General features: G+C 39.3%; 1 long non-coding RNA gene across 1 annotated transcript; it reads right to left on the bottom strand.

Annotated features, from left to right (window-relative positions):
• Positions 1–217: 217 nt before the first annotated feature.
• On the bottom strand, positions 218–20,562 carry LOC139141464 (uncharacterized). The gene is made up of 3 exons (XR_011554185.1): positions 20,470–20,562; positions 2,002–2,203; positions 218–250 (listed from the first exon to the last, which is right to left on the bottom strand). It is a non-coding gene; the product is annotated as an uncharacterized lncRNA (long non-coding RNA).
• Positions 20,563–26,218: the final 5,656 nt, after the last annotated feature.

Below are 26,218 nucleotides of genomic sequence, written 5' to 3'. Positions count from 1 at the left end.
TTGTCACCTTACTTTGGTGTTCCTGGTACAAAATAGCCAAGTACGGCGTCTTCCTTCGGAGACGTCGAAGGAAAATCGAAAGGAATCGCCATCATTCAATATTCATTGCAAGCGAGAAACTTCTTCATCCATGTTGATACACCGACTTTGATCAAGAACTATCATTTTAATACTATCACATGAAACGATAATTAATATTGTAAAAAAGGAAAAGACACTCGCCTCGATTGCTTCCTTGTGTCTTCCCAACCTGCAAAATTGAAATGCTGCTTTGTGAAACCAACATAAAGGCCGGCATAATTGCATGGAAGAATGGATGCAGATGTAAAGTAACTAAAGATTTGTTTCTTTACACTGTTGCTGTACTAAATTAAATAAAATTCATATAAATTTGACTTTAAACTGGGCTTAAAATACAGTGACTCCTTAGTCGATCGTACTTCAATTATATTATTATACACACACACACAAACACACACACACACACACACACACACACACACACACACACACACACACACACACACATATATAACACACATATATATATATAAGTAATTTTGTGTTATCATATATATATCATATAAATATATATATATATATATATATATATATATATATATATATATATAATCTCCCAGTATTCCGAACGAGTGTGACGTCATCGAAGACGAGGGTTTCCCCAACGTCGCGGCAGTATCCCTCCGAGCCGGTAGGCGAGGAGGGATACAGCTAGGTAGGGGGAAACGATGACGTTTTTTGATGACGTCGGCCATCGGCGGACATAGCTTTCACCGCGCTAGCGACGGATATCCATATTATTTAGAATATTTACGAATTATGAAGTAAAATGCAACGACTCGATGGAAACAGTAATTCTCATTCTCAGAGATGCCGTGACTTTTGAAAATGTCACACAAGTTTTCGACCTTGGCGAGCGCGAAAGATTCAGTTCGATGACATACATAGCATAGTAGGCCACATTGCATGTTTGTCTGTGGCCACAACGCTGCCGTCACCGGTCTCCGCCGGTGTCAACTCGGATCCCGATCTCTGTCGTCAATGTTTTCGTCTGACGGACTTTGATGCTTTCAGTGACACATATCTTGCCCGTAGATGCATCCTAATGTTGTTACTTGACGGAAACTCTATTCTGTTGTGAGTGTTGTCAGAGTCAACTTTCGAAATACATCGGATTCCACAGCGCTGCACTGCAGAGTTAAGACTACAGCTGTCTTCGCTATACAGCGTTACGCTGCAGGTTTGATTCCGAGCGAGAATTTACGGAACTTTTTGTGTGATGAAGGACATTTATCGTTGTTAGTGGAATGACTTTATGCTATTCCCTCCTATGTCGCTTTCCCGAAGATTATACTGTATACTCATTTATTCAGTTGAACTTACGTTGAGGTGTAGATTTCAGGTTCATCGCCAACCGGGATCGCCAGGTACGACATATATTGAACCTTGTCTACGACTCGACTGGGGCCTAGCCGCGACTTTACTGAGCCATTAAAATCAAACGATCGACGGTATCCCAACTCGATTCTTGGGAAGAGCTATAGTTTTAGCGACTCGAAATTTCGTTGGATATGCCTCGTGTTCCCCCAACATAGCTGAATCCTGCCACTACGTTTGAGAAACCTCAGCTCGTCTTCGATGACGTCACACTCGTTCGAAAGACTGGGAGATTATACATACATACATACATACATACATACATACATACATACATACATACATACATACATACATACATACTACTATCTCTTTCAAGCGATGACAGGGATTTATGGACTTCTGCTCGTGCGCTATCAATTTTGCAAGGCCTAAAACGAGAAACTCGTCTTGCGGTAGTGTTGTGTGGGTATTGTAACCCCCCGTATAGCGAAGAAACATTAATAGGCTTCTTTGCGTTATACAGCTACACGACTGGAGAAGGGCTACGGCTCTAGACTGCAACAGTATCAAGAAATAGATGAAATCAAGTGAGATACTTACTATAGCAAACGCTGCGACGAAAAGGGACAGGACGAGAACTCTCATCTTTGTGATTGTACGGCGATGACAGAATCAGATTCGAAGGTATTCACCAATGAGTGATTCCTTGGTTTGCTTCAGACTTATATTCACTATCCCGAAGAGTCACATGACTGTAACAGCTGGAGTCACGGTGGATTAGGCTTCGTTGTTTCCGGTATACCTTTCAATCAAATTGCAAAGTTTATATATGTAAATATCAATAATTTATTAACAATTCACTCGCATATTGAATGTCTTTTCACATATAGAACGGTTGGCAGTTTGAGGAAATAAAATTTTTAATTTTGGAAACCTAAGATTGTAAAGATTTTTCTCACATCAAGAAAATATCAGAAAAACATCGATAAAATTTTAGAGTCCGAAGATCTGTTCCCGAGAGGAGCGTTCTACCTAAACGGAAAAAAGCATGCCATAAATGTGCGATGTAACGTAGATAAAAAATTCTGAAGTTGGTAATGTTTCGGTGTTTAAAAATTCAAGCGACGATTCAAGAACAAATCACCAGAACAACTCTAAAATTGAGGTGCTTTTCATGGAATAGAAAACAGAATTAATCTCTTCATTTCTTTTCATAGAGTGAATTAAAAGAAAAGAAAGATTAAACAAACTCGTTAGCCTTCTTTAAAAGTGTAAAAATTCAATTTTCAAACATACGGTAAAGTGATTCCAATGTAGCGAAATGAGGGATGATTTTGTCTTTTTAGTTCTCCCCTTTTTTATTTTTGCTACAGACAATTTAATGCCATGGACTTTTTTCCAAAGGTAGTGAAACTTAGAGTGTTTGGCGTTTGATAGTTACGTTTTAAAAGAAAAATACATTTAGTAGGCGCTTTTAGGTTTGAAAGTAGGAACTAATTTCTCCTGAATGTCTCCCAATACCATACTTTACATCGAACCTAGTGCAGTTAAATCTGGCCATCTCCTAATTCAGTCAATCAAAAATTAAATAAATAATAAACCTGATGACAACCCTACATTCATTCCCTCTGTCCGATACAAGCGCGCCGAAAACTGCCAACACACAAACAAATGACGACATCTGACAGTTTTGTAATAAAATATTCACACGTCATCAGGTATTATCTAATGCTACACATCTTGTTTTTCATGCCCTCGTTAGAGTTTATAATTTTAAATCCAACACATTTTGCCCTAAAATCAATCGGAACGAAATATTTCAAATCAACAAAACTGTGGGGAAACATCAATTGCGCTTGTCCAATCACATCGTGTTACTCTAGTTGTCAGTTTATGTATCATTTGGATTAGGTAAAGCTTCAGCAAATAGGTTACATAAACCATAGGTAGAGGCTCTATGCATAGACACGTTTTAATTGCATTGTCCACATAAAGAATATACAAGCCGGTCGATGAGAAGAGCCGAAAACGGCGTATTTCTCTTTTTGTTTGTGTTAAGCTTTGCCCGTTCGCCAGTCTGCCTGAGTCTACCAGCGTTAAAGTGGTCGTAAAGTGGACAAACTCTGTCCGTACAAGTTGTTACTGTGGGTTTTACTAGTTAGTTCACTGATAATATTAAGGCTCTGATCTGTAATTACTATGGAGCTAAAAAATGAAAAGGAAGGTCCTTTTTCAAGTCAATGCGAATTAGCAAGGAACTTGTGCACCTCAAACTTGATTGTTGATCTGGCTGCAGGAGCACTTCATAGGGTACACAGTGAGTACACAACCGTTGTTAATGAGCATCTAACTAGTGTCATAAACTAATTTGTGACAGGGGTGGTCATCTGGACGGCATTCCTCAATTAAACCACAGGGAACTCGGACTGAATAACAGTAAACGCATGAATGAAAAATAGAAAAAAACCCAAAATAAACCGGTCAAATGGAAAAAAGCAAAACAGTTAAGAAACAAAAGTAGACAAAAAACAAACAAGCAAAGGACATGCATCAAATGTGTGACTAAAAATGGTCAAAAAAGAAACAGGCAAAATAAACAAAAATAAACAAGTAAACAAAACAAACAAGTAAACAGGCAAGCAATGAGGGATGATTTTGTTTCATTTTGTCCTTTCTGTTTTTTTTTAATTTTCCTACTGACGATTTAATGTCATGGACTTTTTTCCAAAGGTAGTTAAACTAAGAGTGTTTGGCGTTTAAAAGTTATGTTTACATAAAAAATACATTTAGTACGTAGCTTTGAAATTAGGAACTAATTTCCCCCGAATGTCTCCCAGTACCATGCATTACATCGAATATGGTGCAGTTAAATCTAGCGATCTCCTAATTCAGTCAATCAAAAATTAAATAACTAATAAACCTGATGACAACCCTACATTCATTCCATCTCTAGGATCTATGCATGTATAGCACTGCCAACACAAGGAAATGACGTCATCCGACAGTTTTGTAATAAAAAATCCACACGTCCTCAGGTATTATCTAATGCTATACATCTTTTTTTCATGCTGCCCTCGTAAGAGTTTATAATTTTAAATCCAACACATTTCGCCCTAAAATCAACCGGAATGAAATATTTAAAATCAACAAAACTGTTTAGAAACCATCAATTGCGCTCATCAAATCATGTCGTGATACGCTAGTTGTCAGTTTATGTATCATCGGTTCCTATAGAGCTTCCCCAAATAGGTTACATAAATACGTCTTAATTGCTTCGTCCGCATTAAGAATATACAAGCCGTTTAAGCCGGTCGATGAGAAGAGCCGAAAACGGCGTCTTTCCTTTTCTGTTTGTGTTAAGCTTCTTGCGTTCGCCATCTGCCTGAGTCTACCAGTGTTAAAGTGGTCGTACACAAATTCAGTAGAAATAAATTATATGAAATACAGCCGAGATCTCATGAATTCCTTGTCAACATTTAGTACATGGATCTGAAAATGAGGGTACAGAGGAGAACAATTGACTTCTTTAGAGTCAAAGTCCCTCCTTCTTTCTATGGGTGCAATTTTCATTTACACTTGTTACACTGAATGACAAACTCTGTCCGTACAAGTTGTTACTGTGGTTTACGAGTTATACAGACAGTAAACTCGCTAAATACCTAGCTAGTTCATATATGATATTAAGACTCTGATCTGTAATTACCATGGAGCTAACAAGGAAAAGGAAAATGAAGGTCCTTCCTTTTTTAGCTCCATGGTAATTAGCAAGGCACTTGTGCACCTCAAACTTGATACTTGATCTGGCTGCATGAGTGCTCCATGGGGTACACAAAACCGTCACTAATAAGTATCTTACTAGTGCCATAAACTAATTTGTGACAGGGTTGTCATCTGGACGGAATTCCTCAATAAAACCAAAGGAACAAGGACTGAATAACAGTAAACACGTAAATGAAAAATAGAAATAAAAATACAAAAACGGTCAAAAAAAGCAAACAAATAACAAACACAAACAAGAGACAAACAAAGGACTGACGCATCAAATGTGTAACTTAAAACGGTCAAAAAAGAAAGCAGACAGAATAAACAAAAATAAACAAGTAAACAAGCAGGCAATGAATAATAATAATAATAATAATAATAATAATAATAATAATAATAATAATAATAATAATAAAGTACATTTGTAATGCGCCTAATCTCTGAACAGAGCTCGAGGCGCAATAATGACAAAATACAATGTATCAGAGGAAATGTTGAATCACTGGAACTGGAAATTAGGCGAACGTAAAAGGTACGTTAAAGTACTGTTTAAAGGGAAAAGTCTTGAGAAAACGGCGGAAAGAAAGGTAGAGGTGGGTAGCGAAGGTCAGAAGGAAGTTTGTTTCATAATACAGGGCCAATGTAAGAGAAAGATCTCTCGCCAAAAGTCTTGTGAAAACTTATGAATACTGAGAAGTCGAGAATCTGAGGAAGAGCGGAGTTGTCTTTTTGGAGTGTATTGATGTAGAAGCTCTGGTCCTGTACCAGTAACTGAATTGAAGCAAGTAGATACAACTTTGTAGTGGATACAAGAACTAATAGGCAGCCAGTGTAATTTTTGCAAAAGGGGTTGGACATGATCGTACTTTTTAGCATTACAGACGAGACGAGCGGCAGCATTTTGCACTCTTTGCAACTTGTCTATAAGCTGTTTAGGGCAACCAGAAAGGAGACAATTGCAATAATCTAAACGAGACAGAACAAGTGCAGAGACCAACGTTTGAGTAGCCTGTAAGGAGAGAAAGTGACGAATAGAACTAATTTGTCTAATTTGAATGTATGCAGCTTTGCACATATTCTGCACATGTTCACACATATTATGTTAGAGTCGAGTGTGACTCCTCAGTGTGTGACACTGGGGCGAAAATTATATCAAAATCGCCCAGTATTATGAATGAGGGGAGAGATGATTTGGCAGCTTGTCTGGGTGAAGATACAAGTATTGCCTCTATTTTACTGTCATTCAACTGGAGTTTATTAGATGTCATCCACTGCTTGATGGCAGTGATACAACTTTGCACAGATTCAACAGAACAGTTGATTTGATTTGATCGATTGTAGTTTCCTTATATTATAATTGATTGTCATCGGCAAAGGCGTGAGGATTTAATGAGTATTTTCTGACGAGGTTGAAAAGAGGGTCAGTGTATAAAACAAATAGTACGGGGCCAAGAACTGAGCCTTGTGGGACACCAAAAGATATAGATGATGTTGTTGATCGTATGCCATCGATAGTTACAGTCTGAGTTCTGCCTGAGAGGTAAGATTGAAACCAGGATAGAGAAGTTCCGGAGATGTCAAAGGTATGTTCAAGACGGTGGAGGAGGATGCCATGATCGACCGTATCGAATGCAGCAGATAGATCTAAAAGAGTGAGAATGGTAATTTTGCCAGAGTCCGAGGAGGTCAGAATGTCATTGACTATTTTCAATAGAGCATTTTCAGTACTGTGGTGTGGTTTTTATGCAGACTGAAGAGGGTTCAAAAGTTTGTGGGAAGTAAGATGAACACTTAATTGTGATACAATAATTCTTTCAAGTATTTTAGACAAAACAGAAAGGTTTGAGACCGGTCGGTAGTTTTTTAGTTGATTTGGGTCGAGAAATTGTGTTTTCAGCAGTGGTTTAACAAGAGCAGTTTAGAAACTAGTAGGGAATGTGCCCGATGCAAGGAAAGATTGATAACCCGTGTGATGTATGGTAACACGGTGTCTAAGCATTCTATCAACATATGGGTCGGCATTGGGTCTAGGTCGCATGTCTTTGCAGTGGAACTTAAAATGGCATTCTTGACAATATCATCATTTACAGGATTAAAGTTACTCAGAGGCATACCTCGAAAGCAACTTTCTGAGCTTAAAGGCTGGGAGATATTTTGAAAATCAAGACTGGCTCTTAAGTTGTACAGCAGGGAAAATAGTTGGTGTAAGGGAGGCTTTTTGTATCCAAGTAATTTATGTGTGATGCCGAACAGTTGCGGTTTTTTTCTGAGTGAACAAGTTTTGTGACAGCTCTCTTCGTATGGTTATATATTTGTTTGTGGATTGTAAGTCCAGTTTTCAGCCACTGTCTCTCTGCTCGGCGACGCTCTTTTTTGGCTGCCTTGAATTTGTCACTAACAACATAAACCAGCAAGCATTCCTTTGTCTAGAAACTTTACATCTTGTTGTTTGTCCAAGGCAGATTGGAGACAGAAGTGAAGAGTTTGCGCTGTAGGTTCTTTAATGCTAGCAAGGCTGTGGTGAAGATCTTTCTTCAAAGCGGTAAGGTTTATTTCACGAATGTTACGTGCTGTCACGAATACATCTGATGGGCCTTGTATTGCAACATTCGGATGACTGTTGATGGAGACAGATGGTCAGTTGCAATAGCGCTGAAACATCAGTGGGACAGAACTATGTTATTGTCTGATCTGTGTATCAACCAATCGAGAATATGACCTTTGTCATGGGTGGGTTCAGAGACAGTTTGATTTAGGCTAAATATAGAAAGAAGATTCATCAGTTTTGAAGTAGTCGGGTTTTGTGGACTATCATAATGAATGTTGAAATCACCAAGAATGACGAAAGAACCAGAGAGTGTATTACAATGCTCTAGCAGATCTGGAAATTTTATTAAAAACAATAAGTCTGTCGTATTATTCTCCGACTCGTGGAGGTCGATAAATGCAAAAGAAGTGGATGACTTGTTGAGGTAGAGTTATCGAGATCTGTGCGACTTTATACGATGTATGTTTAAAGGAAAAAGTATCCTTGCAGGAAATACGAGAAGTGTATACTTCATTGTAGATGATGGCAAGTCCACCGCCCCTAGGGGGCGAGTAAAAGATTTTATACAGTATCCCGGAGATGTAACATCAGAACACTTGGCATTATATCCAACAGGCTTTAGGCATGTTGCAGTGTGAAACATAAATTGAATGGCATGTTCAGTGACAAATGTTGAAATTTCTGTTCATCTCTGTGCATCATTTATAGAGTGAGCATTGTTATCGATGTTGTCATGTATTTTGCAAGCTTTCTTCAGTTTATTTTTCCCGGCTCTTGTCCCTCTATGGGTAGGACTTTTTGACAGGAGGCCAAGTGATCTTATTGTCCTCCACACTGTAGGAGTGCGTGACAAAGGACCCAGTATGTTGTCACGGAAATATGTCAATTCATGTGTACTGCACTAGATTCGATGTAATGTATGGATGAGTTTGTTTCATTTTGTTCTCCCTGTTTTTTTGGCTTTTTTACTACTGACGATTTAATTTCATGGACTGTTTACCAAAGGTAGTGAAACTAAAAGTGTTTGGCGTTTGATAGTTACGTTTAAATGAAATTTAGCTTTGAAATTAGGAACTAATTTCTCCTGAATGTCTCCCGATACCACGCATTGCATCGAATATGGTGCAGTTAAATCTGGCCATCTACTAATTCAGTCAATCAAAAATTAAATAAATAATAAACCTGATGACAACCCTACATTCATGCCCTCTCTCCGATACAAGCACGTACATAACTGTCAACACAAAGAAATGACGTCATCCGACAGTTTTGTAATAAAAAGTTCACACGTCCTCAGGTAATATCTAATGCTATACATCTTTTTTTCATGCTGCCCTCGTAAGAGTTTATAATTTTAAATCCAACACATTTCGCCCTAAAATCAACCGGAATGAAATATTTTAAACCAATAAAACTGTGGAGAAACCATTAATTGCGCTTATCAAATAACGTCGTATTACGCTAGTTGTCAGTTTATGTATCATTCGGATCCTGTAAAGCTTCCGCAAATAGGTTACAAAAACACGTCTTAATTGCATTGTCCACATGAAGAATACTCAAGCTGTTTAAGCCGGTCGATGAGAAGAGCCGAAAACGGCGTATTTCTCTTTCTGTTTTTGTTACGCTTTGCGCGTTCGCCAGTCTGCCTTAGTCTACCTGTGTTAAAGTGGTCGTACACAAATTCAGTAGAAATAAATAATATGAAATACTGACGAGATCTCATGAATTCCTTGTCAACTTTTAGTACATGAATCTGAAAATGAGGGTACAGAGGAGAACAATTGACTTCTTTAGAGTCAAAGTCCCTCCTTCTTTCTATGGGTGCAATTTTCATTTACACTTGTTACACTGAATGACAAACTCTGTCCGTACAAGTTGTTACTGTGGTTTTGCGAGCTATGCAGACAGTAAACTCGCTAAATACCTTGCTAGTTCATGTATGATATTAAGAATCTGATCTCTAATTACCATGGAGATAAAAAAGGAAAAGGAAGGTCCTTCCTTATTTAGCTCCATGCTCATTAGCAAGGCACTTGTGCACCTCAAACTTGATAATTGATCTGGATTCATAAGCGCTCCATGGTGTACACAAAACCGTCACTAATAAGTATCTTACTAGTGTCATAAACTAATTTGTGACAGGGTTGGTCATCTGGACGGCAAACCTCAATAAGACCAAAGGGAACTTGAACTGAATAACTATAAACACGTAAATGAAAATAGGAAAAAAAACATAGAAAAAACGGTCAACAAAGGAAAACAAACAGTAAACAAACACAAACAAGGAGACAAACAAACACATATATGACTGACGCATCAAATGTGTGACTAAAAAGGAGTCAAAAAAGGAAACAGGAGAAAGAAGTCATTGACAATGACATAGTCCCCACTTGTAAGAGGAGTATTAGTCTGATGGGGCAGGGAAATGTAGTCATTAAGAAGTATCACTGGAGTGTATATGTTGAGATCTATGGGCACATAGGTCTATGTTGTTGTTCCCAATTTGAAACACATGAGGCATGTCTAAGTTATGGTTCTAAATCGGGAAAAAATCAGACCTCTGGCTGTATTGGCCAGACAAGAAATACATATGCGCATAATAAATGAGGTACAAGATGTGACATCTTAAGGTCTAATATCCTATCAAAATTGGAGGGTATAGTTACTGAGTTAGGCAAATATATGTATAATCAAGGTCAAAGGTCATCGAGGTCACGTGACATTTTGAAAAAAATTGTATTGCTCATTAATCCCTATATGCCAAAAATCAGACCTCTAGCTCTGTTCGCTTGCCCAGAATTAGATATGTGCAATATTACTGAGGTAAAGCACTACTAAATATAAAGGATATAGCACTTGTGGTTACTTATTTATTGACATAAAGGTATATTTAAAAAAAAATCAGGAAAAAATCAGACCTCTGGCTGTATTAGCCAGCCAAGAAATACATATGCGCATAATAAATGAGGTACAAGATGTGACATCTTAAGGTCTAATATCCTATCAAAATTGGAGGGTATAGTTACTGAGTTAGGCAATATATGTATAATCAAGGTTAAAGGTCACCGAGGTCACAGGACATTTGATCAAAAATTTCTATCCTATAGTTATCCCTATGTACCAAAAATCAGACATCAAGCTCTATCGGCTTGCTCAGAATTAGATATGTGCATAATTAATGAGGTACAATATGTGGCGTCATAAGGTGTCCTATCATACCATACGTGAAGGGTGTAGCACTTGTGGTTACTGAGTTATGGACAAATATGTATCTTTGGGGTCAAAGGTCATTGAGGTCACATGACATTTTGTCAAAAAAAAAAAGGTATTGCTAAGTTATCCCTATATACCAAAATCAGACCTCTAGCTCTATTGGCTCGCTCAAAATTAGATATGTGCATAATTAATGAGGTACAATATGTGGCGTCATAAGGTGTCCCATCATACCATATATAAAGGGTGTAGCACTTGTGGTTACCGAGTTATGGACGAATATGTATATTTGAGGTCAAAGGTCACCGAGGTCACATGACATTTTATCAAAATATCTACGATATCTGTTTGAACGGACAGACATGACCCAATGACCCAATCTATAAACCCCCTGGACTTCACCATGGGGACCAAAAACTGTGTCACTGCATCCTTTTTGCAATATGAATACGATGAGAAATATAATTTCTCAAGTTACATTGTATAGGGAGAAATTATTGTTTTGGTGTATTGTGAGGGTGCTGTGATGGTATATCTAGTGTGTTTGATTGATAGGAAAGTGGTTATTTTCAGTCTACACTCTGCCAGGGTCAGACACGCACCTGAAGTTTTTTGTACGACATAACTTTTACCTTCACTGGCTCATTTCCCATTTTGTGACTTAAACATGACTGAATCAGAAACCAGACCGCCTGCTGATGCTACTAACAACTCTTCACTAGATTTCCATCAAATAATCCAGGCAAACAACAACCATTTGCTGACCTCCATCAATCAACTAGTGACGGACAAGATGCAGTTGATGAAGCAGGAAATACAAGAATCTCAGGAGGCTGCAAACAGGGAACAGATGACCGAAATCAAGAGAGTTAAATACTCAGAAGTGCCACGGTTCAAAAGAAAAGCTAACGAAGACCAATTTAAACACAACATGAAAGTAAGAGACTGTCTAGAAGATGCCAAATCCAATATCGATTTGAAGAAACACGATGATGCCAAACAGAAGCTATACGAAGGTATTGAAACCATTGATCAACGTCAAAAGCTAATTCTTCTGGCGAACGGTTCTGAATTTGGATGGGGCACGGCTTTAGAATACCAAGCCCATGAGCTTGCCGACGATAGCGACGACAAGAAACGTATTTGGAAGGCGGAGATGCGAGCCAGTAGAAAACAGAAAGAAAAGAAGAAGAAAATTCAATTTCGGGCAGCCCCAAAGCCCATAGCCGAAAATGCCCAGCAGGATAGTGTATCCAAAAATACTGGAGGACAACGCAAAGGTGGCGGCCCAAGACCGGAGTTTGTTTTTCATGCGGAAAAGCTGGCCACTACCACTCTGAGTGCAGATTTACAGCGACTGCTAGTCTGGGTGCTAACCCAACTGTTGGCGGGAACGCATGACTACAAAAGTTAAGTATACTACCTTCCCATGTTTTAGAAATCTCTAATGAGGACGTTGAATTTTCGTCCGAAGGGGAAGAAAATTTTTCTGTTTTGAATTCAGATTTTTTAGTTAATGATTCAATACCATTTATGGCGCCAAATCCCGTTAGTTCTGTAAATTCAAACCAAGTTCGAGTTGGGGGAAATTTGTTATGTTGTATCGATTACTGGAGAGAATACGCGCCAAAACCCATAGTGGAGTTGATCGAATTTGGCTACAAGCTACCGCTGATTTCATTGCCGCCTCCAATGTTCATGAATAATAATGCTTCAGCATTAACAAATCAAGTTTTTGTAAGGGGTGCTATACAAGATTTATTGGAAACGGGGGCAATTGAAGAAGTGAAAGACAAGCCATATGCCTGTAACCACTGTCTGTCTCCATCAATAAAAAAGGTAAGTGCAGACTAATACTCGACTTGCGGCAGGTAAATTTACACTTGTATAAAAATAAATTCAAGTGTGAAGATCTGAAGGTGGCAAAAGAATTGATCAAACCTGGAGATTTTCTTTTTAGTTTCGACTTGAAATCAGTATATCATCATGTGGAAATCTTCCCACAGCATAGGTTATTTCTAGGTTTTTCATGGGAAATAATTTCCTGAAGGTAGGAGATATTTTATTTTTGTGTGTTACCATTTGGGCAATCAACAGGGCCGTATATCTTCACCAAATTGCTCCGACCAGTAGTTGCGAAATGGCGAGGGGAAGGTAAGCCGATAGTAATCTATATTGACGATGGCATAGGAGCCAGCGGATCACTGGACAAGGCCTCTCAAATTTCCAGAGAGGTCAAATCTGATCTGTCCAAGTTTGGATTTGTAACAGTGAGGAAAAATGTCAATGGAGGCCAGTACCTAGACTAACGTGGCTCGGCAATGACATTGATATGAACAAAGGTGAGATATCAGTCACTACTGACAGAGTGGTTCGCTTACTAGCTTCTATCCAGAACTTGCTGGACTGTAATAAAAAGGGCAATCCACCTACTGACACACAGTCCAAGCCAGTCTCTGTACGTAGAATAGCACACATAGTCGGTCAGATCATCTCGATGAGATCAGGAATAGGTAATGTGTCCATGCTTGTGACTCGACACTTATATAATGCTACAAATACTAGAATTTCTTGGAATAGCCACATTGTGCTAACAGAACAGGCATTGAATGAATTGATTTTTTGGAAAGACAATATTGGTAAGCTGAATGGCAGACCAATATGGAATAGCTCAAAGGCCAATAAAGTAGTGTACTCTGATGCCTCAGGTAAGGCTTTTGGTGGATAACGATATTGTACATGGTAACTGGGACCACTATGAATCAAACCAGAGTTCCACATGGCATGGATTAGAGGCAGTACACAGAGTACTGTACAGTATTGCAAAAATTATAAAGGGCCAATCAGTAAAGTGGTTTACAGATAATCAAAACGTGGTGAGCATAATTAACCGGGGTAGTAGGAAACCCAAATTGCAAGACATTGCATTGAGCATATTTGCTATCTGCATGCAGTCAGGAATATCAGTAGATCCTGATGAATTCCAAGGTCAGCTAATGAGAAAGCAGACTATATCAGTAAGATAGTAGACACTGATGATTGTCACTTAATACGATGTATTTTAATTACCTGAATTTACACTGGAGATAGATTTGCGTCATCTTACAATGCCAAATGTACAGTTTTCAACTCCCGTTTTTGGTGCCCTAATTCTTCAGCAATGGATGCATTCACCCAGAATTGGGGTTCTGATGTGAACTGGTTATTACCCCCGACATATCTTATAGGGAGAACAATTAGACATCTACAACTCTGTTCAGGCAAAGGTGCTCTAATACTGCCTGTTTGGAGATCTGCCTATTTTTGGCCACTAATCTGCCCTGATGGGGTACATCTGGCAGAATTTGTGCATGACTGGGTAGACTTACCATGTGATGACCCTATGCTCTTGTTGCCAGGAAAGGCAAGAAACTCTGTTTTTGGAGGTAGAATCCTAAATTTCAGGATGTTAGCCTTGTGGCTTGATTTTGGGTCTGCACCTAGAGCAGACAGAAATGGATTTTGTATATCATAGGCTAGGGAGTTGCCCTAGCTGCATTTCTTAATACAGGCTCTAGTGACAACAAGTTTATGTTGTTGTCCATAGTAGCTATTATATAAGCCAATTATGGCATACAGTTCGATTGAAAACTGGTTTATAACTACACCAATAGAGACAATTTTTACAACCAGTTGGTAATTACTACTTGTAATGATATTCCAGTTCAATTTGTCTTTTGCATTAATTCTCTTTCACAGGCACTGATATTTTCCACACTGGTATTTGGGCTGAGTTTGACAAGTTTGAAGATCCAACACTGCTACAGTTAACCAAGTATCTACCAAGGCCTCACGAGCAGACTCAACAACTCTGGCTTATTCAAATGCATTTAGGAAATGGTCGCAGTTTGCTTCAGATCATAATTTGACAGTTATCCCAGCAGAGCCCTCCCACATGTCTCTTTATCTGACACATCTGATTCAGAGGTCTGTTACAGCAGGAAATACCAAACATACAGTCGAATCAGCTTTTTATAGCATTCAGTGGGCTCATCAAATTGCAGGTTTACCTTCGCCTACCGAACATCCTTTTGTTAAGAATTTGATGGAGTCTGCCAAACGTTTACTTGGTAAACCAGTAATCAAAAAACAGCCAGTTACCACAGAAGTTATTTCTGAACTTGTTGAATATTTTAAGGACTCTGGTTCACTTAAGGACGTAAGAGACATTTGGTTGATGTTAATAGCATATGCTGGTTGTCTCAGATTTAGTGATGTTGTTAATATTACGAGATCACATATTACATTTTATGACACTCATGTCTCTATTTTCATTCAGAAAAGTAAAACTGACCAGTATAGAAACGGGAATGTTGTACACATTTCTAGATCAAGCAAGGTCACATGTCCTGTAGCTTACCTTGAGCGTTATTTAGCAGTGGCCGGCATTCCAAATGATTCACATCAATTTATCTTTAGACCATTGTTCGTTTCAAAACACACATTTTCTTTAATTCATATGAATAAGCATCTTAGCTACACTAGAGTTAGAGAAATGGTTAAACAAAAGTTGGGTTTAGTACTTGATGATGTTTCAGCTTTTGGAACTCACTCCTTTCGTAGTGGGGGTGCTACTACAGCTGCTCAGGCAGGAATTTCATCTCGCCAGCTGATGCAGCATGGTAGGTGGCGTTCAGCTACAGCCAAAGATGGCTACATACATGATACCATTTCTGAGTGTTTATCTGTAAGCAAGTGCTTAGGAGTATAATCTTAGATGCATTTACTCTTACTCCCCTTCTGTTTGTCTGTCTTTGACTAAAATAAAGTTGACCTGGCTGGCAGTGTAGCCACACACTGTAATAATGTTGTGTGTGTTGGTATATAAAGCCCGGAGATGAAACAAAACATATAATTTCTCAAGTTAAATCGTATAGGGAGAAATTATTGTTTTGGTGTATTGTGAGGGCGCTGTGATGGTATATCACGTGTGTTTGATTGATAGGAAAAGTGTGGTTATGTTCAGTCTACGCTCTGCCAGGGTCAGACACGCACCTGAAGTTTTTTACATTATATTCTTTTACACTTTATATTCTGCCATGTAGATATTTTTCAGCCATTTTGTATACTGTTAGTAAGTTTACTGCAACATAATTTTAGTATAACAGACATTTTTCAGAAGCAGGTAATTTAACGCTTTTCCAGAGCACTTTTTCCTTTCTATGATTGAAAGGTTTTTAACCTCTGGTTTTTAGTGCGAGGTTCCTGCATAAGAGGTTCAGGTACTCAACTTTTCCTAAACTAGTTTCTATTGTACTGTATGACTATATGTCAAGTCTATGACTGTGAATAAAGTTGACCTTGCTGGCAGCGTAGCCACACACTGTAATAATGTTGTGTGTGTTGGTATATAAAGCCCGGAGGTGAAACAAAACACTAAATTTTTATTTTTCTTGGCCTTATACATGGGAGTCTATGAAAAACTGCCTTATACATGGGAGTCTATGGAGAACTGCCTTATACATTGGAGTCTATGGAGGTGTAAACTAAAAAGTCCTCTAAGACGGCCAAATTGATCGCATTGTGAAACAAATCGACGTGCATCTGTATGGGGTAGGGTACTGTCCTTGTGCAAAGTTTGAAAGAAATGAAAGGGCATGTCTGAGATATCTGCGTGAACAGACGGACGCACGCACGCACGGACGGACAGACGGACGGACACGACCCAATCTATAAGAGGGGACTAATACACAAAACACAAAAGTAAACAAAAACAAATAAGTAAACAAGCACGCAATGAGGGATGATTTTATATTATATTATACATTACATCCAATGTAGTGCAATTAAATCAATCAAAAATTAAATAAATAATTAACCTGATGACAACCCTACTTCATTCCCTCTCTTCGATACAAGCACGTACAGTACTGTCAACACAAAGAAATGACGTCATCCGACAGTTTTGTAATAAAACGTTCACACGTCCTCAGGTATTATCAAAAAGCATACATATTTCTTTTCATGCACTCGTTAGAGTTTATAATTTAAAATCCAACACATTTCACCATAAAATCAACTGCAATGAAATATTTGAAATCAATACAACTGTGGAGAAACCATCCATTGCACTTATCAAATCACGTCGTGATGCGCTGTTTGTCAGTTTATGTATCAATCGAATCCTGTAAAGCTTCCGTAAAAAGTATACAACACGTCTTAATTGCATTGTCCACATGAAGAATACTCAAGCTGTTTAAGCCGGTCGATGAGAAGAGTCGAAACCGGCGTATTTCTCTTTCTCTTTATGTTAAGCTTTGCGGTTCGCCAGCCTGCCTGAGTCGTTCAGTACATATGCGATATCAAATATTTAGGGAGCCTTCAGTAATTACAAGGGGTTGGCCGGGAGAAATCGGTGCATAACAGTTAAATGTGACCCTCCCCTATCCGACATTCTAAAACTTGACCCTCCCCCAACCAATACAGTAATCTCCCTAGGAATTTCAGAAAAAGTATCAGCTAATTTGCATATCAATTGGTTAAATCGTTATGTAAGTAAGGGACAGAATTTACAGAGGGAGGGCTGGCTTTTTGGGAGGGAGGGTCGCAATTTGTCATGCAAGTATTGTCCAAGTGACATGATATTTAATGCATTTGCGGGAGGGCCACCATATTTTGCGCAATATGTTGGCTAATATGGTGCTTTACTCAAAAATATCAAATCATAATACAAGGGAGTCTATCAGGCAAACTATTGACATTTATTACGCTCGTTGTATCCGCGAATTACAGCCATTTAAGAGAAAGCAAACAAAACGAAACGGGAGATGTAATTTCTGGTAAATGTTACCCTCTGTAATCGCTCAATCTAATTGTCAAGTCAAACAAAGCGTGACCGGTACCCCAGCATGTGCATAATCGTATTCAAAATTGTGGCGCTATAATCTGCAAATTATCTGCGAAGATTACTTTTACGATACCCTGTCAGCAGTTGGAAATCCGCCATTTTGAAATATTCATTGCTCCATTTCTGCACTTTACACTCGATCAATATGTCATCATGCATCTTTAATGTTGAACTGAGGAAGGAAAAAAATCATCGTACATTTACAACGATATCACATGCCACTTCTTTATCGATCAAATAGAAATGCTATCACAAACAGTTTCCAAGGATATTTTTTCGTCCAGAAGCGAACGCTTGAGGCCCCAGTAATGCAACTTTGTAACCTTTTTATCTTCGAAATTACATGTTATTCCCCTACATGCACTGGGAAATGTTCTTCAGTGAAGAAATAATACAAACTAGAAAGCATTTGCAAGCAAAAGCGAAGTTCCAGAGACCAAAGCAGCGGAAGAAACAAGAGAATGTGTGACAAAGATAGGTGCAGAATGAAAGAGTGCTTTGGATTTTAATATTCAAGCATAGACACTGTCTATGATTCAAGCACGTACCTATAGGGCTGCTAGCAGTAAACACAATGATATACAACTAAAAGCAGGGCAGTCCACAGATTACAAATGCCTACATGTACGGTAAAAACGAAACAGATACATACGGGGGCGACAACGCACGGAAATGTATATCAGACGACATTCTCGCGAGCCAGAGCAATAATTTTCGCTCCGCTGATCTACGCAAAAATCAATCGCTTGACGCTTTTACAAATGCTAAATATTGCCCGATCGAGATGAATGTCGCGCGGTTTGTTTACACGGGTTTGTGGTGCATGGCATCATTGAACTTACAACAACTCTTGGGCCATGGCACGCCGCCAGGGCGATCTTCTGTGGTCCTTGGCTAAAGGAGCTGCAAATGAATTTATTTTGTTCTTGTCTGTTCAAATACGTACTGCCTACCCCTGGCTGTAAATAATGACGGCTCCCTTTACAGCTGTGTAGGCCCAAGCGGAACTACCTGGGCCAGTATACGCATACTGATAATATCTCAGCGAAAATTTAGAAATAAACCTGAACCTTTTTATAAGAAATTTAAACCCTTGGCCATTGACACAACCACTTTTAGGCTTATATACCAGTATAAAGGCATTTGGAATGCAGCGGTAAATTTCCTCCCAAACTTGAAAGGCGAATGCGGGCATTCTGCAAAGGACGCTGTCAACTTTTGGGTAAGTGTAATCTAAGCGCAACATGCAACGCACATGCTGCGTGCCGCGAACCAATGTTCACGATTCATCTTCTGCAGGTTAAGCTATAATAATAAATATAAACATTTTCACTCCAATTTGATTTATCGATTCCTTTCCACGGATAAATCAACATTCGAGCTTCAATGGCGCCTTCTAAATGCATGAACTGGTGTGACCAGCGAATACGTGTTTACGAATTCTTCATCAAGGGGCAAATGCAGGAATTATGGGGAAGGAGGGCCAGTGTTTTTCCAAAATCACACTGCATAAAATTGTGACATTAAAAATTGATCAATCAAAATTCTGTACATTATTTTGTAGCTGATATGGTAAAGTTCTACATTTCAAATACCAAGATCTTAAGCGATGTTAATTTTAAGATTTGTAAGGTACTATTTTTCAGAATTTCTATGACCTTTGACCTGCTCTATACCTCTGTAGCAAAGCTGTGGCTATATCTTATCCTACATTAGAGTCAAAGATGACTGGTGTCTATTGAAGTGTGGCCGTTGGCCACTGACCTTGACCCTCAAATCCTGCGCCTCATTAATTATGCACATGCGTAATTATCGGCTACCCAACCTGAACAGAGGTAGAGGTCTGAAGTTTGGTGGACGCGGATGATTATATTAGCCATGGAGGTAGCGGAGACTACCTCCATGTATTAGCTAAGTTTCTGCTACACAGTCAAGAGCTAGGATGACCTTTGACCTCCATTTAACGAATATTCCTCTAAATCAGTAACTACAAGTTCTACTCATTGATATTTATGGACATGAGGCAACAAATGGCGCCACATCCTGTAACTTATTAATTATGCACATATCTTTCTCTGGGCTAGCCAATGGGGCTAGAGATCCCATTTTTGCCGGACAGTCATCATGGAATGAAAGTTTGCTGCAAAATTATCACGTGACCAGGATGACCTTTAAACTCAATTTAACCCATAAATTAGTAACTACAAGTGCTACACCCTTCATATTTGGTGGCATGAGGCGTCACATTATGAACCTCATGAATTACATGTCAAACAAAATACTACTGATGTTGACTATTACATTACAGGGACGGTCAATGTTTGTTGGGCAAAAAAATTGAGGATGGTCACTTTTTTCTTGCAAATATTTTTGAAGGGTCACTTTTTTACGCGTAGTGTCATTCTGAGAAACACCCGCCCTTCCTCCGTATATTTTTTGCCTGATCCCTTATGGCCATTAAATGCTGAATTCGTGAACACACATATAGCAGGTCACCACTTCATGCATATAGAGGGCGCCTAATGATGATTTAACAGTGTAGGTGAATGGATAAAGTGAATTAGAAGTGAATGCATCTATTTCTAAGCTTAAATTGCAGATCGTGAATCGTGAAATTTGGCACGCGGCACGTGGCCCGTGGCGCTTGAATTTGGCTTACCCGTCAACTTTCCCTTGCTGCTGGCCCCACGCCAATTCTGGCCCGCTGTGCCGGAGTAGCCTTAGTGTAAAATCCGTTTGTCAGAACCATTCATCACAAATATCCAGAACAAGTCATGTTTATGTATTGATCACTTCATTAAGGTTTACAGTGACGATTCTCACATCGTGCTGTGTGTATCGCGATCGGTACTGATTCACATTAAACAGAGAAAGAAAAGTTTACTGTGGATCAGTAACGATCGCGAAGCGACCTGTCTCATGCCTGAAGCTCCAACGCAACTAGCCGGTAATGCCTAGAATAGTCCTCGTGAGGCCTCGAGGATTCGATACCCGGAGACTGAAAGATCCGTCGCTCGAGGGCGCTCTCTACGCTCCCCTCCTGAGAGTAGAGAGCGCCCTCGAGCGACGGAAATTTCAGTCTGAGTTACCTGTGACGTTCGATATTATTTTGAAATGCCTTTCAATTTACTGAGTAAGATTTTTGCACTGCATTCAAGATATAATTTCTTCCTTTCTGAACGTTTTCAATTACGGCAGCGATATGCGAAGTTGATGGGCTGTGTTGCCTATCCTGTACAGCGTAAAGCGTACACCGTTAACCGAGAAACATTACTGAACTTCGACGAAATTTCATAATGCTACATTATGGAACAAATGACTAGTTCAAAGATTACGGTGTAGTATTGAATTTTTCTTTATATTTATTTTTATTTTTCTCTCTCTTATTTTGTCTTCTCTTGTCAATTCATTCAGCAAATTTACCTCTGTACCGCCAGTGACAACGTATTAGGGACCGTTCAGTTTTGCCGGCCAGGGGGCCGGCAAAATCCAGGGGGGTCATCATAATTTTGGAATCCGCGAAGGGGGGGGGGTCATCGCTTTTTCACTGGTAGGAAAGAGGGTCACCACATTTTCTAAACATAATACCTCCAATAAAGTTCACTTTATGCCATGGCCATGATAGACCCTCTTTCAAGTTACCGGCGGGCCGCCTTTGGCGACCCACTACAATAAATATACTTTATGTATTAACCATGACCCTCTTAACGGGCAGACGCCTTTGGCGGCCCACTCCAATTAGGTTTACTTCATGCAATGGCCATGATCGACCCTCTTAACCGGCGGGCCGCCTGTGGCGGCCCACTACAAAAAATTGACTTTATTGTAATACTCCATGACCATCTTAACGGCTGGACGCCTTCAGCGGCCCTGTCAGTAAAGTTTACTTTGTGCGATGGCCATGATCGGCCCTCTTTACCAGCGGGCCACCTTTGGTTGCCCACTAGAATAAAGTTGACTTTACATAATGGCCCATGACCCTCTTAACCGGAGGGCTGCCTTTGGCGAACCACTCCAATAAAGTTTACTTTATACATTGTCCATGGACATAAGTTGTCTATGGAAATGAAGTTAAAAATTGCCTTACAGTCGTCCTAATTAACAGACGTTTGCATGGATGTGGCTGAGAAGTTTGTGCACTGGCATCTCTGCTACACAAATAAAGTGCGCCGCATACCGGAGTTCAAATCCAATCCGTGCGGGTAAATTTGACATATGGGTTTTGGTTATTTTTCAGCGGGGGGGGGGGGGGGGGTCATCAATTTTTTTCGTCTGACAAAGGGGGGTCATCTTTTTTCACGAAAAATGCAGGGGGGTCTATATTTTTTTGAACACCGGCGACAAGATTTTGCCACCCCCCAGGCCGTAAAAACTGAACGGTCCCTAATGCAGTCCGAGCAAGTTTAGCATACAAGGCTATCAACTGCCTCCACATTGTTAGTTTAGCTGTTCAGGACGTGACTTTTTACAGCTTCTTACGGTCGGAACAATCTGTAAACACTTATATATATATATTTGTAGTTTTGGTATTTCGCCGAATTTTCCGCTTTTTTTTTGACAGGGTCGCCAGGTTTGTATTGTTTGACCAGACAGTTTGGAACAGCGTGGACGCAACGCTAAAACTTGCGTAGACGTGGTTGAGCATGCGCAGTGGTGTGAGTACGTTTCCTTTCGTGTGTCAACAAAGCCTGATTTCTAGTCCGGACAAGAAGTCATTTATCGCTCCTTTTACTGTGAATCGAAGACGGTTGTGAGGCGGGCTGGGCATGCAAAGCCATGCGATTCAGTATCAATTATGCTGTACTTTCACATATTGAAATGTCATTTTCAACAAAAATATGAAAAAAATTGTTGAAAGTTAGCATTACTGGGGCTTTAAATAAAATTTACAGGTCTCTGGCCGTGTATAGATGCTGTGGGCTCAGTGGATGGAATTCATTAACATAGAAAATGGCACTCATTTTACCGATAAATGTGGAGTGGTTGTTCCTCTACAGAGCAGCCATTGATTTTTCTTTCTTGACAATGAAAGAAAATAAAATCATCCTCCTGTGTTTTGTGTAATATTTGTGTTTACGTCGTAAACTTAATTTTGAAAAAAGATGTCGAGTTAGAACGATGTAAAACGCTGATAAAAAAGTTAAATTTGGTTTTCGGGATACGTTGTACTCATGTGCTTCCCTCGATCTGTATCAATCGATGTCCATAATTTGCTCAAAGGTTTGAGACAGACAGACAACATTCAAAGCTCTACAGTAAATACTCTCCAATAGTGTTCAAAATAACAACTGTTGCTCCCAGCTAAGAGCCGATGTCTAGTTAATTCCCCGTGTTTGCCATGTTTTATGCGGGAACGATTAACAACTGCTTTCGAACAGCCCAGCACATTCCGTGACGTGTGCTAGCCAAGAATGCCCGGATGTTGTCACAGAGTTGTGCCAGGGATCCAATCAGCGCGCGGCAACCGGCGACTGTGCTCTCAATTCAGCCTGCAATTCGTGCAATTAGTGGCTATTAACTTTAAGTAAACGAAAAAGAATTGAAGGTACATAGTGGCTTTTATTTAATGTGGCCCGTAGGAGATAAAACAGTATTGTGGGATCCAATCAGCTAGCGGCAACTGGCGACTGTGCTCTCAATTCAGCCTTCAATTCATTTAATTAGTGACTATTAAGTCTGAGTCAACAAAAATTAATGTACACGGTAGCTTTTATTTAATGCGGCTGATAGGAGATAGAACAGCAGATGAATCTAGAATTAACCACGGTTCTCTCTTTTGGCTGCCCCTTTGGCTGTACTGTAAACTTCGTTCACCATGGCAAAGTGGCGGATTCCATCTGTGGTCTTCTTTATGTTGCTACAATGCTCCGTAGTGGCAATGTACCAAAAGCAAGTAAGTTTAAACTTTGTTAAAGAGTCACAACATGCCGCACTACTGTAAAAGTTTGTAAATTAGGATGCGCTGTGTGACAGAAAGACTCTCCACAAAATTTTGCAATATCTCTTTTATCTACATCTCTAGGCTCACTTAAAAGCTCTTGGAGAATGTAAAATTTTCATCACTTAAGTTTTGTTGTAGTGCAAAATTTAATGTTTTCCAATATAGCTCACAAAGTGGTGGCAACCATTTCGAATTTCAAATATTGGTAAATGTTGGGTAATTTGTTACTCTGGTTCGAAAACCTGCACGTTGACTAATACTTCTTGGTGAGAATTTCGACTGGCGTAAATGCGAACGTTGCATGCACTTACTGCCTCGACGCACAAACACAGGAGACAAAATTGTTAGAAGTACTTTCTGCTTTCATATATTTGCGAAACCGCTGTTCCGATGTGAAGTTATTTTCCTTCATGAAAATACTCCATTCGAGGGAAGGAAAACTTTGCGGGAACCAAATGTTTGTAGGAAAGAACTCTCGAGGCGTTGACATGGGATTACACTGTCCACGTCATGTTCGGAAAACGTCGGGAACAGCAACGCGTATAGGTTTATTACTCCAGGCGAATCGCCAAATTGCGGTGCAACTTGCCCAGTCATCATGATGGCGACGATCAGTACGCGATGAAAGTATGGGTTACATACAGAAATCAGAATAATATCATCAAAAAATAAAAAAATAGCATTCAAAATACAGCACGGTATCTTTCTGTAATAACACTAGTTCGGTTTCTGTGTTATCTAATTTTCATGTGTGTCTGATTACCGTACACCTTCGTACATACAATTATGACTGGGCCAAGCTTTTTCTATCGCACCATTGTTATGAAAATTACTTTTTTTGAATTAAAGATGGCCCCATAAACTGATATGGTGGGTTGATTCCGAGATACAAATCGCTGTTAATACCTGTAAGGTTTATAGTCAATTTTCACTGCAATGGGACAAATCTATTAAATGGAATTCATATTGGTATGGTGTGGAAAGATATTTCAATGGAAAAATAAAACCAAGCACCATCCCTTGGTGGAGGGACGGTGAACCAAGGGACCTTTTGATAAGACGTGCCTCGAAACATAAAGTTTTAAACTTTTCCTAAAACTTTCGAATTTCCTTGAGGAGACTGCAAAACTCTTCTCCTTCATAATCAAGGATATAAATCGGGGATAATCACACAGTTTCAGACAAGAGAAGCAAATTGCTCACATTAAAATTTGCCGATTCAGTTTCAACATTAAAATTGCCGCTCTACCCTTTGTTAACTACATTTATTTGGCCAAGCGGTTCAGTCTGTAGCTTTTCCGCTAGGTGACTGGATGCCGTATGTTGTGAGTTCGAACCCAATTGAAAACACCGTTATTGGGGATTGCTTTCTCGCAGAAACAAGACGATAGGAAAGCCTACTTATTCAGTGGATTTCAAAATGAGTTCGAATTAGCAGCACCATAGTGTTGTAATTATCTCCGCGTAGGAAAATCTATTCCCGAGTTGCATTCTACCGTTAACCTTGAACGTAACCTTCACGATTTTTTCCTCAGCCAACCGATATGTCTCCCGGCGTACGCTGCCTCGTGTCTCAAGACAAATCAGAGCCTCAGGGTGAATCGGTTTTCTAATCTCTTTTTGTGTTTTAAACTTTCTACGAGACTTGCTTTCACCATGCGAGCTTGCGATATGTCGCGCATTGCGAACACGTATAAAGTTGGTGGCTCATATAAGGTAGTCCGTGTGCTCACGTGATTACATCGTGTACATCGTGATGCGATCAGCCGTTGACGATGCCTTAATGTTTGCTCTACTGATGAAACAAAACTACAACTGATTCTTTTATTTTTCCTCTCCTGTATTCAATTAACATAAAAAATTTGGTTTTTATGATCCACCCCTTATGGCACTTTAAGTTCTTAGAGTAATAAGAAGTTTTTTCTGAACAAAACTTTGCACGGCAACCCCATTTTTATTCGTGATATTTCAGAGAATCGTTGAAAGTTTCATATGAGGATAGTGTGAGCGAAAGTTTAAAGTGTTTCACTGCCGAAACGCATACTACCTCAAAGCTCAAATGGAGTCTGCGCAGTTTGCCCACACAACTGTTATATATACCGTTGTGGTTTTCAAATCCGATCAAATCATTAATTTGTTTACATTACCAATAAAAAAATGATCCACTCTAGGAGTGTATATATATCTGAAGCAGATGTTTTCAATATAATTTTGTAAATAAACTGAAGCATAAGCTCATACTTACGACGGAATGTTAATAAAAACAGCTCTAAATCCAATGCAAAGTATGGCCTGTGCCCACTAGGAAATAGTGGCAACACGAATTTTTAGGACACCCAAGCGAAAGCGAAAAGTTCCACAACCAAGCTAGCCAGGCGTTTTAGCAATGACAATATATCATGTTTATCTATCCCACTCCGTAGTAGTTCTTCATAATAACTTTTACACCCGTGACACTTCAATTCGA

The sequence above is a fragment of the Ptychodera flava genome, chromosome 10 (genome assembly GCF_041260155.1).
Source record: "Ptychodera flava strain L36383 chromosome 10, AS_Pfla_20210202, whole genome shotgun sequence".
In the NCBI taxonomy this organism is placed as follows: Eukaryota; Metazoa; Hemichordata; class Enteropneusta; family Ptychoderidae; genus Ptychodera; species Ptychodera flava.
The sequence above is the reverse complement of the archived record's forward strand: the minus strand, read 5'-3'. Positions and strand labels throughout refer to the sequence as shown.